The 16,034-nt window shown below is 43.8% G+C and overlaps 1 long non-coding RNA gene across 1 annotated transcript; it reads right to left on the reverse strand.

Moving 5' to 3' along the window:
• Positions 1-669: 669 nt before the first annotated feature.
• LOC114591223 (uncharacterized) lies at positions 670-15,765 on the reverse strand. The gene is made up of 3 exons (XR_003705214.2): positions 15,564-15,765; positions 4,672-4,761; positions 670-2,622 (listed from the first exon to the last, which is right to left on the reverse strand). It is a non-coding gene; the product is annotated as an uncharacterized LOC114591223 (long non-coding RNA).
• Positions 15,766-16,034: the final 269 nt, after the last annotated feature.

The raw sequence follows: 16,034 nt of genomic DNA on the forward strand, positions 1-16,034 counted from the left end.
GTGACCTCATTTAAAAAGCAAGTGCACCTGGGTAAACACTGGAGTGCTCACCTGGGGCACATGTCACAGTATTGTGCTGTGGCTAGATTTCAGACATTCCATGAAATCTAATTTCACTGACATTCAGGAAAGGCTGGATACCTCACTTCCTTATGTCTTCTTTGGAAATGCATGCCTTGCTAAATAGAGAGAGTCTGGGCTGCTTACTTTCCAGGGAGGGAAAGTAACTAGCTACTAGTTTCTCTCTCTCTCTCTCCATTTCTCGCACTTCCACAAAGTTTGTTTCAGTTGTGCATTCCCTAGCAGTGAAGATCACATAGCCCATAAGTTGGGTTTTTAAAAATGTCCTTTTTAGAGCTAGCACAGCTTATGTATGCAGTTCTGTGTTTTCTTCCATTTGTGCTTGTCACTGATTAAGGCAAGTGGCAGATGGAAATTATGTATTTCAGTTGGGAAGCAGAGTTGTTTTATCTGGATTCATAATAGAACATATTTTCTTGAACATTAAACATATTCCAGCTTCATTTAAGTCCACAGAGCAGCCTCTTTGACAACTCAGTCAGCTACAGCACAGCTGTGACCGACAAGAATATACACTATATCTTCACAAAATGGGAAGAGGCAGAAAATAATGTTCTTCTTTATTAAAAGAGATGGGAAAAGATTTACACGAGCGATTTTATGTGATTACGAATTTTATTGTGTATAAGCAGTTCAGGAAATATGCAATGATTTGGCATTCAGACAAGTTAGCAACATTGTCAACTAGAGGAAGAAAGTTTTCCTGAGATGTATGTAAATGGTTACATCAACACTCATATGTTCACGTATCTGTGAGAATGAGGAAAGATTCAAATGTACAATGCTGAACCATGAGCTAACCAGAGTTCTCTATTATGTATAAACTTGGAGAATTCGGTTTCATTTTAACTGTGGTTAATGAACAAGTCAGGATCACTTGTTCTTGGTTTGTTTTAACAAATCACAGTTTAAACTAAGCAGAATTCAAGCGTAACCAGAAACACTGCTTAGTTTGAAGCGGGAAAGCCAACATGGTCCCCACCATATGTTTTGAACTACTGTCCCTTTCATCCATGACCATTAGCTAGGCTGGCTAGGACTGGTGGGAGTTTTAGTCCAGAGCATCTAAAGGGTACCACTTTGACTATTCCTGCTCTAGACCTTATTTTTTAGAGTTATGCCCAAACAATTGGAATTGCAGCAGGTGGTCACATCACATCTGAGGATGGGAATTGGGAGGGGCGGAGGAAGGAGTCAGAGCAATAAAGAGCCAGGTGGTTGATCACTGGATGGTAGGGATAAAAGAATTAATAATTTTTACAAGAAAGAGCTGAGGCTGCCATCTGTTCACAGTTATTATGTACAGTTAATATTCTGGGAGATCTGTCCATAATAAGTAGCAAAGATTATAAATAGAATTTTGACCATATTTTCTGTGGTAACAGAATTTGTTTTCCTGAAACAAATTGAAACAAACTTCACTTAGTGCTATGTTTGGATTCAAAAATATGTGTGTGTGTGGCAGAAAGGGGGGGTCTGAGAAAGCTAAGAACAACAGCAAATATGTTTCTTCTTTTTTAAAAAAAAAGAAAAGGATGTGAGTTGTTTGCATAAATATAGTTCTTTTTTATGTTGTTTGTCCCTCACAATCTGAAATTTCTGTGTGTGTGGAAGTAAAGCAGCAATCTTACAGCCATTTCCTTAGAAGTAAGCTGAAATGAGCTCTGAGTATACACAGATAGGACTGTACTGTAAAAGGCTCCAATGACCATTAGGGACCTGGCCCTACCGTTAGGCAGAATGAGACAACTGCCTCAGATGCTGATGGATGTGGGCAGAGCTGTATGTACTAGCTAGCCTGCAGTGAAGGGCACTGTCCTTTGCCAGTACTGAAATACAATTCAAGAAGCAATTTGGGTGACTTCTGGGTGTAGACGGGGAGGTGCCACCTTGTCTTTTGCCTCAGGTAGGAAAATGTCTGGGATTACTGACAGCTCATTTCAAAAGCTGGAAGATTCTGGAATTATCAGCAGCTGGAGTTAAAAGGAATAAGCCCAGCTACAGACATGCCATATCTAGTGCTCTCTGCTAATATTATTTCCCTCCAATTCCTTACCAAATTCCACTACAATGCCCCACTTCACATGTAATGCGAATCCCAACCATGGCTTAGCATTAATGTGTGGACTTATTAATGCTTTGTTCCTCAGTCCTGCTGCTAATGTGCTTCATGGTTTGACTTACTGTATTATCCAAACCCAGGCCCATGGTTTGTCTCACTCCAGGCAATCCATGATCTGTAGCTAAGGTTTGCTCTATGGCTTACTGCTTGTGGTTTGTCTGCAGGCAATAAACCCTAAGCCTGGGTTCAGATGACATGCTAAGTCAAACAATGGCTTAGCTCACAGTGGCACAGCAGCAGCAGAACAGAAGGATGAGCAAAGTGGTCATGGAGCTCACACATTTGTGGTAAGTCATAGTTTGGCTTTGTGTGTTGTACAAACCATGTCAACACATGTTGTGGGTTTACCAGATTTGGTCATTAATGGAGGGTCAGAAATGTTGTCTTGAAGTGATCCTGTCCAGCTTCTTTTCTTCAGCCTGTGATAGAGGTGAATAAATAGGATTACCACAAACAGATAGCAATGGAAATAGCATACAAGGGCTGGAGAACATGCGGCCCTCCAATTTTGTGGGACTCCAACTCTCATCAGCCCCAGCTAGGATGGCCAACAGTCAGGGATAATGGGAGTCAGAGCCCAACAGCAGCTCCTCATTCCTACTATACAGTACATGTCTACTCGTAAGTCTCATTAAATTCAACGAGGCTTACTGCCAGGAAAATCTGAATACTGGGGGGATTAAAGTTTGTTGGCCTGAGGCCCACATTCACTCTTGGCCAACCCTCCAGGGGCTACATGTCTGGGGGTGGCCAGCCCACACACACTCACACACTCTTTCATATGTGCATACACACATAGAGACATACAAATAGGATTTGTGCCTCTCCTCCTTAGCTCACCCATGCAAATCAGCTGAGGAGAGAGGTTACTGCTCCCACTCATCAAATGACTGATGTGATTACCAGGAAGGTGTGACATTGGGCCACTGGGCTCCACTTATTTCAATGTTGTGTCTATTTTTAACGTATTTTTGCCACAGTCACAGACAAAATAAGTGGCCTACTGTGAAGGATTTGCTGGGGGTGGGGGCAGATTAGGACCATGAACTGGGGGTTAGCCCACCATTGGAATATTGGATTGCAGCCTAAGTGTGGTATAAAACTAAATTGTTTAACAGTGATTTCCTAGCAAATACTGCAATCCACTAAGAAGGGAAATAAACAATTATCCTATTGTTCAGCTAAGTGATGCCTGGGGAACACTGGTCATTAATGGAGGGCCACATCTTATTTGGTGTTTTGTACACAAGATAGGGAGTTGCCTTCAACTGAGCCAAACCGTTGGTCCATCTAGCTCAGAACTGTCAGCACTGACTGGCAGTGACTCTTCAGCATTTCAGGCAAAGGGCACACCCAGTTCAACCTGGAGAAGCCAGGGATTGAACCTGGGACCATCTGCATGGAAAGCAGAAGCTCTAACACCGAGCTGCATACATAAAGACAAATACATATGACTCTTATGTCAGCAGTTCTCGTTCTGGTTTGATGCCAATGAGCTTGCGTGCTCTTTGCCAGGATGGGCTGGCCGACTGCCTTGTGCTGCTGGTCTGGAAAGTTGTTTCTATTCTTAAATACATGTCACCTGACTGGACTGGACTGACTGAAACTGTGTGTTAGGCTGATACAGAAACATCAGAGAGCACAAGAAAAAACATCCCATGCCAAATCTTCCAAAAAGCAGTTTTGGAATGTGAGCACCCATTTTTGTACATAAGGAGAGAAATTTCAAGTGGTTTGGTGGCTGTAGAGGTGTTAGATGGGAGGAAGGGCAGCTGTGGCTGAGGTAGAGCTGGCTCAAGACATTTTACTGCCCGAGGCAAAAAAAAACAAGATGGCGCCCCTCCACTCCAATTTCACAAACAGAAGACAACTCAACCAGCAGCTGTATCTTATTCCAGCAACGGCAATGGGACAGTGTCATCTGCGATACCTCAGGGCAATGGAAGAACAGGGCATCTAAGACGCATGCACAATTCTGTTTTCCAAAATCTCCCACTTCTCCCCAACCCAAGCATGCCTTATCTAAGGCACTGCTTCAGCTTGGCTAATGGTACTCAGAGTAGAGATCAGAGTTGTTGGAGAATACGGACAAAAACAAAATGGGGCTGGGAGGCCGGGATTGCTGATTTGTTTCTCCCCTGACCAAAATGGAAATCAATCCATTTCACTATGTGAATATGATCAGTATTCACTGTTGTTGTTGCTTTCAGTCCACAAACAATACACAATTGATTGCATTCCCACCACCGCTATTTGCATTGAGTTTACTTTGCACTGAAATGAATGGGGTGGAATAATGTAATGACAATGTAGCTTACATAATGTACATAATTTATGTAATTAATTATATAAATTGCGTAATTTTGCCACAGCGGTCAGTTATTTCAGCAGAAGATGAACTGCAGCAGAACAGAAACAGGGCAGCATGCAACCAATAGAAGGCATAATGAAAAACAATGGTTTCTTACATCCCTAGTAGAAGTAGAGTACCACAGTGAGTAGAGCCGCTTTTGCTTCCTGCTTGAGTTGTGAAAGGCTATCATCCTGATCAGTCACTCCTGGAAATACAACAAAGCATTTGAGGTTATTCTTCTTTAACCTCCTGTATCCTCTCTCACTGTTTCTCACTCTCATATTTCTGGCTCCTGCCTCTCCTCTGGTCCTGGTGCTGTTACTGTCATTATTCCTATTCTGCATTTTGCTGACAGTGTTAGAGGAATGCCTGTTTTGCAGGCCTAGTAACCTGCCCACCAGCTTACCAGCAAATCTCATGTTCCCAAGGAGGTAAAGGCAAGCAACAGACCTACCCAAACAGCTTCTGAAACAGCTGCTTTGTATGTGCTGCTGTTCTATGCACTCCAAATGTGTGCATATATTTTAAACAGATGTGCACTGAGTTGAAAAAGCAGAAATAAAAATCATTGTTCAGGGTCGGCTGCAAATGCAAGGGTGGGGTGTAATAAATCTCTTTGCCATTTCATACTGCTTTCTTTCCCTCTGGTGTTTTTCCAATTAACATGCAGCATGTTATAGCACATACTGCACCTTCTCCCCCACCCATCCCATGCCCCTTCTCATTTGGATCCATGAATATTGCTACAAATATTTTCAATTTCCACAATGAGGAAATATGAAGCAGGGTCTGATCTGACGACCACAACTAGACGTGCATCAAGGGAGACATGCTCCTGCCCTATGGCTGTGATGGGCTTTCAAGGTAGGGCTTGTAGCAGCTGCTGTCTGAAAACCTGGTGAGCTCTCACAAGTCAGAGTCAACAATACTGGTGGACCAAAGATCTGAGCACATAACAAGTTCCTGAGGTTATGAAAGCATAGATCAGCCTCATGGGATCCCTACTCTAACAAAGGGCAGAGTCTGGTTAACATGCAGCTGATGAAAGGCACTCCTGGCCAACACTGCTACCTCCATATACAGGAATAAAGTTAAATGTGCTAATTTTCCGGCATTCCTTTTCATTGATTGCAAATCCTTCTTTCACTGTTTTGCCAAGTAAGACACAGACATTCTTTTTCATAAGCCATTTGTCTTCCTGTCTTAGCCAAACTGTTTTCATTAACCTCCAGCTTTCCATATTTAACCTTGGTGGCACAATCTAGAATGGATAGCATTATCTTTTCTATTCATACATCTTACTATATTTAAAGACAGAGCTGCCTTTAAATCCGATTATATCTCTCAATTTCACTTAAATTATATTTGAAATCAAGATCAGAAAATTTAGGGGCCAGTTCAGTAATTTGGATGATAATATTATTTTGCCTCTGTAATTCAATAAGTGCATTGATTATGTTTCTGCACTGCTGGGCAGCAATTATTGTTTTTAGGCTGTTAGTATCACACAAGGGGTGGGAAAAATCCTATGCCAAGTGGGTTTTTTTAAAGCTCCAGAGATGGCAGCTGAATGCTTTCCACTGGTTTATGAAGCTACAGAATTACAGCCTTATTAATCTTCCCCACTCAGCAGTCTGCCTTGGGATAGATCATATCCTTCAACAATCAATATAGTCCATGTTTGGATAGTGTTGTCGTGCAAGCTGTCAGTAGTGGAACGATGCACACCACATGATGTGATTTGCAAGCATTCTTATCTATGTAGCCTAAGCCTCTTTTGCCCCATGATGTTGACGTAATTTATATTTCTTATCTTAATCTTAAATCCACAGTCCAATTTCTGCCCAATTTTGTTTGATGCTAGTATGTGGACACTACTGTTGTTAGTGCAGAAGGATTCCTGAAACAGATTCTATCAAACCTGAAAGTGAAGGTAAGGGGTTAGCCTATGGCCTCACCAGTGGCAGAATCTTGTTTGTGTCCTCTGGTCCGTATTGTTATCTGCTTAATTTCTGCTTTGTTCCTAAGGGCTATTCAAGGTGATGAGTTTAATCTATAAAGCCCTGCATGGTTTGGAACATGGTAACCTCAGGTCCCCTCTCCCACCATGCATCTTAACAGTGTCCAAAGTCTGTATGTTCAGATCACGGGGAATCCCCTTCCACCAGGACACCAAGAAGCGAATCATGTTATCACACTCAGAATTATCAGGGACACCCACTGGCCTGAGTATTTTGCCTTCTAAAACAATCCTCCCAGGGACGCGGGTGGCGCTGTGGGTTAAAGCCTCAGTGCCTAGGACTTGCTGATCAAAAGGTCGGTGGTTCGAATCCCCGCGGCGGGGTGCGCTCCCGTCGCTCGGTCCCAGCGCCTGCCAACCTAGCAGTTCGAAAGTACCCTCGGGTGCAAGTAGATAAATAGGGACCGCTTACTAGCGGGAAGGTAAACGGCGTTTCCGTGTGCTGCGCTGGCTCGCCAGATGCAGCTTTGTCACGCTGGCCACGTGACCCGGAAGTGTCTGCAGACAGCGCTGGCTCCCGGCCTCTAGAGTGAGATGAGCGCACAACCCTAGAGTCTGTCAAGACTGGCCCGTACGGGCACGGGTACCTTTACCTTTACCTTAAAACAATCCTCCCAGTTTAACTGAAGCTCTTTCTGCTATAATAGAGTTGGCTTGGGTCTTACCCCCTTGTTTCATACAGACAGCCAACATTTTTATTCGTTGTCTGCTTGATTTATTTAACTGTGGTTATCATTGAGGCAATCTGTAGCTTCAGAACTCACTTTCTAAGGAGGGCTAGCTATTTCTGAAACCAGTGCTCCTGCAGCACCCTCTTTCTTCTCGCTCCCCTCTGCTTCCCCCTCCTGCCATGCTTGATGCTACTAAATAGGCTGTCCTCAGCCGATCAGGTTTTACAGCAGTTCTCACACACTGGGTGCCCTGTGACATACCCAGTCCAGCATTTTGATTGGGGGTGGTGCTGTCCTCTTTGAGGACAGCGTTTTAATTGGCATGGCATGAAGTTATCTGATTATGCTGCCACCAGCATTGCCCATAGCTACCACAACCACCCCACTGGGCATGTTTTGATTAGATCCAGACCCTCACTGTGATCCAAAACATGGTTGCTGACCAACAAATATAACTACAATGCTAAAGAGCAGTTTCCTTTTAATTTCAAGCTGCCGCTTTCAGCAAGAGCTGAATTCTATAAACCCTGTGACCACTGTAGTTTTCGCAGTGCTCCAATCCAATTTCTATCAATGTATCTTTGTAAATTGAGCTTCAAAATGCAAAGGTATCTTTCAAGAGATTCCTTACTTTCAACAGCTAAACTTGACCTCTTTCGAACGTGTTAATTACTGCAGTTTAGCACAGAGGATGAAGGGGAGTCTATCTTATTAGAGCTGAAGGCTTTAATGAGCAATAGACAGTCTTTGCAAGCTATAGTTAGAAACTAGGAGGGATAATCTATTTTGCCATCCCCGGGTCTCTAATTTTCTTGCCTCTCATCCGTCCATACTATTAAAGGGCTGTCTTAAAATGATGCTCTGGTAAGAAACTCTTTGGTGAATGGCCGACTGTTTTCATTTGCAGCTTGGCTCAAACCTTGTGCCCCATTACATGGTTACAAGGCAGGAGTGTTCTGACTTGTCAAGAAAGCATGAAATGTCCATCTGTGGCCAAATACTCAAATCTGAAATACCACTGTTTTCTTAAGGCCTCTGCATAAAAATTAGAATTCATGTTCCACTTTCCCCCCCTAGCTATTCCTTTCTTCATCTTGGGGCAATTCAAAGAAAAATTCCACAGGAAGCTTTTAATTTTGCCTTACTCATTATTCATTATCATTAAGTTTGTCATATGTCTTTGGACACCAGAGCAGTTAGTGAAATGTAATTAATAGAGACAAGTCAAAAGTAGCTATTCCCCCCCTTCCCCCCCCCTTTTTTTTGCTGTGTAAGGTATTGAATACAGCAGTGGTTATCGTTGCTATTAGTATTATATTATGTATTTACAAGCTACCTTACAGAGTTTCCCCCCTCAAGGCAGCTCCTAACATGTTAAAGAACCAACTATAACATTACAAATCATAGTATAACCTAAAAACACAACAACGCAATCTAAAAATCATCACAGAGAGTGAAAATTAGATCAGCAACAGAAAAGTACCAGCATAAGTGCCAACGGGGGCTGCTAACAGATGAAGGGGCAGGTGGCAATAGGGCTGGACAGGCCAGTAAACAGGACCTCAGGTACACACTCTCCTAAATGGAAAAAAGAAGAAGACTTCTATGGTTCTATGAAAACCACGGAAACATTCAGAGATCAACTAACCATCACAGCCCTAGTCAGCTAACCATTATGGACCTGCTGCCATAGTGCCTGTTTTGTCAGGACTAATGTGTGTCATTTTGTGTACACAAATACAGTCACAAAATAATACATAATCAACAAGCCATAAAACAACAGCAAATATATATGGTGTCTTTCTCATTCAGGGCATGCATAGAATACCCAAATGTTTTCACAGTGAAGGGTTTCAACCTTACTCAGGCGCAGAGGATTCCATAGAGGAAATGCTTAAGAACCCTGCTGCACACGAGACGTATGTGTTGGTGTCTATGAAAGGGGAACAAATGTTTGGGACATATGGGTAAGGAAGAATGGAAACTCCAACAGGAAAGAATACGGCGAGCTGGCTCTGAGGAAACACAGGAGGAAGCAGGAGATAGAAGCAGGAGCAGCCAACCAGGTCGGGTGATGCCCTGTCACACTGACATTACTCCTGCTTACTGGGATAGGGCAGGATGGCAGTGACATCAGGTACACCGGCAGGACCACTGGATTGGATTCGCTGGCACATCCATGCAGCCCTGACCTCACCCTGCCCCACACCCTCCTGGTAAGCAGTTGCAATGAGAGTGTTGGGAAGGCAACCTTGCAGCAGCAGCACCCTGCCATGGCCGTTGCTCCTGAATATAGGTCCGGGTTCCTCTGTGGGAGAGAGAAAAATATCAAGTCCACCAGGGTTGGTGCCAGGGTGCAAATACCCGCCCAGCACCCCCAAATTACTACAGATGGGGGGGAGCTGCACACTGCCAGCCATCGGGGTGGGCGCAACTCTCCCCCATGCCACTGCGGGAGAGCAATCCCCACAGAGGCCTGGGAGGGAAGCTGTGCCATATGGCTGGCAGGTACACAGCTTCCCTCCCAAGCCTCCTTGGGAGGAGAGTGATCCCCGCAGAGGCTTGGGAAGCAAGCTGCACAAACACCAGCCATATGGTTGGCGGGGCGCAGCTGGCAGGCATGCAGGGAAAGGGGAGGCTGCTGGCAAAGCCATGCAGCTCCCCCACTTGCTGGGGCGCCCCTGAGAGGCTGACGCCCTGGCCCGATGCACCACTAAGCCCTATGGGAAAGACGGCTCTGAAGCCCACCAAGCAAAGCTAACCATTTATGTTTCATTCAGGGTCCCCAAAGCCACAGTTTGGGATGGGGAAGCTGGCAGAAGGTTGAGCAGGGTGGTTGCCTCTTGAATTCAGTCACAATAAAAGGCCAGCATACAATAGTTATTCCATGCTATGTGGAGCAACACTACAGCTACAAGAGAAAAAGAAGAAAGGCCCATGGTGGGGCCTTGGCAGTCTCGCCTGGATGAGGCATGTGGCGTGCTCACTTCCCTGCCCCATGCAACGTACCCAGGGATTCCAGACATATAGTCAAGTTACCTCTGTGGCTCAGCAGATACAGGCTTAGCATATACAAGGTCCCACATGCAATCTCTAGCCAAAGGCTGCCTAGGGAAAGACTTTCATATGCATCTTTGTGCAAGAGTGCAAGATGGATGAGTGGCCTACAGATCAACAGCTTCCTCACTCGGGTAACTGCCCTGCTGCAGGTTGCCTTTAATTTTGATCAGCCAACATCTCAGGCAGCAACTCCATGTTCAAGAGAAAGATTGCCTGCTGGCTATTGTCCCAGCACATCTTACTATCCACCTTCCCTCCAACCCTCCATTTCATGAAGCCCAACTGCTGAGATCCTTTTATACTTGCGGTAACCATCAGAGCGCCAGGAGGCCACTGAGCTGCTGAGACCTCTTCCCTCATATTTGCTGCTGCTCCGGTAGCAGGTCAAGAAGCAAAACCCTCTCACCATGGCAGAGTGTTGTGGTGCGGCGAAACCCAGTGCCACCTCCCTCCCCTACTTCCCAACGTATATGGCCCACTATGGACGCCTGTGATCTTTGCAAAACAGCAATTTGCGTATAGAAGCTGTTTGCAATCGTTTTCTGCAATAACAAATCTAGACCTTTTCCCTGCTGTTGTGAGCCTCATAAATCATTCCCTAGCATTCCTTGCAACTTAGTGTATTGTAAGTGCAATTGAGCAACCTCACCCTACACGCAAATCAACCTATCTGCTTCACACAAAACAGGATGAACAATGGCACACAATTTTCCTTTCCAGGAAAAGACTCCCCCCGCTCTCTTTAGTGAACCACCAAAACAATTCTGCAGTTCAGGCTGCATACAGATAAATTGTTTAGGTGTACAGTAGGAAGAAGAGCATCCCCCTTATTACCAAGACACTAGCCCTGAGCTTGTGGGGGATCTAATGGTAAGTAGAAGCCTATTCACTCCAGTTGCCTAATTCCAGTTGCCTTCTCAAATCCTATACAAGTTAAATGGAATAGGTGATGCTCTCAAGGCTAGCTTGCAGTGACTTTATTATCTAGTGAGTCAATTTCACTCCTTAAGGGGTACTGGAAAAGGAACATCCATTCTGTTGAATGTAAAACAGTTATTTAAAAAGGAAGAAAATGTTCTGGAAATTACTGGTTGTTGCTGGGGGGGGGGAGCATTGCTTTTTGAAGAACCAAGCACTCAAGTGGAGTGCACTCCCACGGGGATCTTGAAGCATGTTGTTTTTATAGGATGGGAAGGTTGGTCTGGATGATATCGGTGGGTTGCTTCCAGGCCTGTGGTTCTGTATCCATAAGGCTTAGAATGTAGCAGAAGAAGCTGGTCAAAGCACTTCCTCTTTTAGGCTAATGGGTTTAGGCAGCCCAGCAAAGTGCCATCATCAGCATTTGAAGAGTGAGATGTGTTGCCATAGTGACAGCTGAAGATGCTTCCAGCAAGAGAGGATGGTCCTTTCCCTACCTCCTTTGGCTGCATGCCACATCTTCCTCTAGGAAGGGAAGCAATGGGCTAGCGGGGCAAGTTTTGTGTGTGAGTTTTGGCTGATGCTGGGAGGTGAATGGAGGCACAGAACCCTGGGTAAGCTCAGGAACCCTTGGAATCTCCCTTCACTCAGAGATAAGGGCATGAACAATATCATTTTCCTGTTGCTATTATTTTAAGATGTCACTGCCTTTGACAACAACTCATTCTGTGCAACAACGTGTTTGAGGTTTGCTTCTGTACTTAACTGGCAGTGAGAACTGAAAACTATATTAAGACAGTGTTATCACATACAATTAAGTCAATGATCTCTTTTGGGGTGTGCATCCAGGGCTGTGCTTTGTGTGCTGTGTGTTTTACAAATTCTGAAGATAAATAGGATTCTGATGTTGCAATGTATGTTCTTCCCCAAGCAGGGATAGACTGACTGTGTTTACTTAGAACTGTTTCTTTTTTAGTGCATTAGTATGGTAGTAGAAATATCCAAAAATACAACATATGTGGGAAGCTTTAATTTCTTGACCTCCTTACTTACTTCTGACTCTCATTCACAGTTTTGAAGTATGATGATACATTTAAAAAGTACACTGACTCTAGAAATTGTAAACTGTACTAGAAAACATCTGCTACAGCTGAAGAATAGTACAGAATTAAACTAAGGCTGCAATCCTGTGACTGAGAGGAATTGTTAAGTGTTGGCATGGGTAGGAAAACCATAGCCTCTTAGATGGGTGTATTTTCCTGTGTAATTTTCATTTGCTCTTATGATGGGATAGCTCAGTCAGTAGAGCATGAGACTCTTAATCTCACAGTCCTGGGTTCAAGCCCTACATTGGGCAAAAGAGTCTTGCATTACATGGGGCTGTTCTAGATGACCCTTATGTTCCCTTCCAACTCTACAATTTTATAATTCTATGATAAAACTGTTAGAAATGTTTTAAAATTAGGGTAACTTCACTGCATAGTATTTTCTCAATAAATATTTACATTGTGGAAGCTAAGTTTGTTTTGGTTTGACAATCTGAGGCATTGCTATTCACTCCACGCCCAATTGCCTTACCACCCTAGTCAGCACAAAGAGTCAGCTCAACCAGAAAGTAGGTTCAAAGGCTGTTTAGTGGGGTGTTATGTACTAAGCTTGGATCCTAGAACAATAGGGAGGTAGGATCCTAGAATGCAACAACCTGATTGGCCTGCAGGAGCAGCCCAATCAGGCTCCAGGAGGGAAGCAGAATCAACCAATCAGATGGGACTCATTGTGTAAATAATGTACGTAAAGCCTGAGGTTTCGGGGGAAATTCATTCACTGTTTTACAAGCTGCAATAAAGAGCATGAAATCACTACGTGACTCCAAGTATATTTCATGGAGGCAGGCAGGGAATTGTCTTGGGCCAGTGGTGAGAGCCAAAGATGGGGCTGGATAGTTTAGTTGGCACATCTTGCCTCCCTCTCCTTCTCACAGTGCAGTCTGCTGCACCACACTGCCTTTTTTTGGTTGCTTTGCTGGTTTAATCATTCCTTTCCTGGTCCATTGTCATGGATGGATCGTTCCCTAGTGTGGTTCAAGCTGAACATTGCTACTTCATGCTGCAGTAGTAGGGGACCTAGTAAGATGGAGACTATGGAATCCGATAGATTCCCGAATGATTCGGTGGATGTTCTGGCTGACATGGCTAGCACTTCTGTCAAGGCTCTCATGAGATCTGTAGAGCTGTTGACACGATTGCTCCTGAGTGGCAGAGTAGGTAGGCCAGGAGAGGGCCTTCTCTGTGGCAGCTCCTAGGTTGTGGAATATCCTCACCACTGAGGTGTGCTGGAACCTTCATCATACAGTTATTATCTTCTTTTTCCTAATGTATTGGTTTGAGCGGCCTTAGAATGAATTTGGTTGCATGAAAAATGAAGAAGTTAATTGCCTCTGAAAGGAGAAGAATAAATCATAGGTTGTTAGTGGCTCGATGAATGATATTCCTGAGAGAATTTCAGCATGAAAAGAAGGATAATTGGGGAGGGTAATATTGGTCTTATATACATACAGTGGTACCTCAGGTTACATATGCTTCAGGTTACAGACTCTGCTAACCCAGAAATAGTGCTTCAGGTTAAGAACTTTGCTTCAGGATAAGAATAGAAATCATGCTCCGTTGGCGCGGCGGCAGCGGGAGGCCCCATTAGCTAAAGTGGTGCTTCAGGTTAAGAACAGTTTCAGGTTAAGAACGGACCTCCGGAACAAATCAAGTACTTAACCTGAGGTACCACTGTACAAGTATTTCCTAACAGATTTTACATCCGCATATCACTGGAGATTTTCATCTGCATTATTCAGTGCATTGTTCCAAGAATCTGCCTTCTGCAGAACATCCCTTCAAGGTTAGTTATACATCATTGTATGTAGCATATTCACTGGCCTATACTGAGCCTTGATGAAATGTTTTCATGTCAATTAATATGAATCATATGGTGTTATGAAAGGTCTTTTTGACAGCCAACCTACCCTAGCCCAGTGCAGCCATATAACTCTGCAAAGCATATGTCGCTACCACGTGTGTTACTACCATGGACTGGCAAAGCCGGCAACTTTGGTTTCTCAGTTTCTCATTCTGTCTCCCCAGTTTTGTTGTGTTTTGTTTATTTATTTGTAAAATTTGTATGTCGCCCTTCATTCGCAGATCTCAGGGGAGTTCACAACATAAGCATTGGGCTTGGACCCCAATATTTCCCCAACAGAATCACATTAGAGGGGTCTTGGGCATGGCTTCTACTCAGGCTCATGTCACCTCTCCCTGGGAGCTGGTGGTACTGGCACGAGGAGTAATGATGCCCTACATCTCTCACACAGGGTCTTCTCCTTACACACAATGCCAACACAATTACACAGTTGGCAGGGCCCGGGTAATCATTTAGGTTCATTTCTCCACATTTCCGCATCAGTTTGCCCTTAAAAAAAAGTCACCATGATAATTCATCAGCATTTTTGTAGGAATTTCTTTAAATAGGCACCTTTTGAATATACTTTTACCTAATATAAACATTTTTGACAAATTATCCTAGGAATATGCATGTTGCATGTTATTTTCCCAGATAAATGCATGTTTACACATACTTTATATGCATTTTTCTGCACATTCCCTGTGTACTGCATTGTGAAGTTTGATAAAGGGAGAATTTTTGAAAGATGGCTATGTTTTGGTTTGCATACTGAACTGCAAAGTGCAAATGAAGTAGGTTCACCTTTAAATGCTGCATCAATTTTCAGCCCCATCCCACATTGTTACAGGAATGGAATATATGCAGTCGGGGGGGGGGGGAGCACATTGCATTTAGAAGGAAGGCGAGGCTGTCGAAGATGTCTCCTTCCTTGATTTGGCAAAGAGGCATTGGGGCAGTGCTGGAGCATGTGGTATAATATGTCTCTGGATCACAGCATATGTTGGAAACAGAGAGGGTTTTTTAGAAACCGTTCCAGACTGAATTGCTGTGCCATGGGTACCCAACACTGGCCCCTCATAGCCCATAAAAACCTCTTCTAAATCACCTCGCCTTACTCTTTCAAGGCCACCTTTACCATAATTCTGCACACTGAGCCATTTATAAATTGAAATAGCAGTCTGAGCATATTAAATGGAAACTATGTTTGACTCTGGGGTGAGGGACAATGAAACTGTGCCTTTCTCCCTTTCTTAATGTCTTATGTAAACTTTCAGTTACATCATGCATCAACCATAATTACATTGTCAAAGAGTGTTCTTTTTGCATTTCATTGCCATTTAATTCCAACTTTTTCACACACATCCTCTCCTTTTACACTCATGTACATACCTGCCAACTGAATCACTGGGCTGAGATACAGTCCATCCATCTGATGAAGTAGACTTTGGTGCACAAAAGCTTGTGCGTTTCTGCTGCGACAATACAATGACTTCCCCTCTGGAAACTGCTTCCCATGGTGTACACTCAGACTGCTTTTGTTCTTTTGTCACCTCTGATCAAATAGCCTTTGTAGGCTTTTGAAAGAAGTACAAAAACCTGTTTTCAAGAGGTGAAAGTGAGATGACTGTACACACCATGATGATCGCTTTTTCAAAAGCATTTTCAGCCTTCGTATTCAGCTCTATTTACAACCTGTCAATGTTAGTCTTGGCTATGTCTGCTATCACACAGACCTGTATTTCTGTTCTCCATCTTTGTGAGGCAGCGTTACAGTGGCTGGATCTTAGGCAGGAAGTCATTAGTACAGGAATTCCTTGGCTTTTCCTGATATCTGCACTAGTAATATAAGTTGGTCAAGGT

The sequence above is a fragment of the Podarcis muralis genome, chromosome 2, assembly GCF_964188315.1.
Source record: "Podarcis muralis chromosome 2, rPodMur119.hap1.1, whole genome shotgun sequence".
NCBI lineage: Eukaryota > Metazoa > Chordata > Lepidosauria > Squamata > Lacertidae > Podarcis > Podarcis muralis.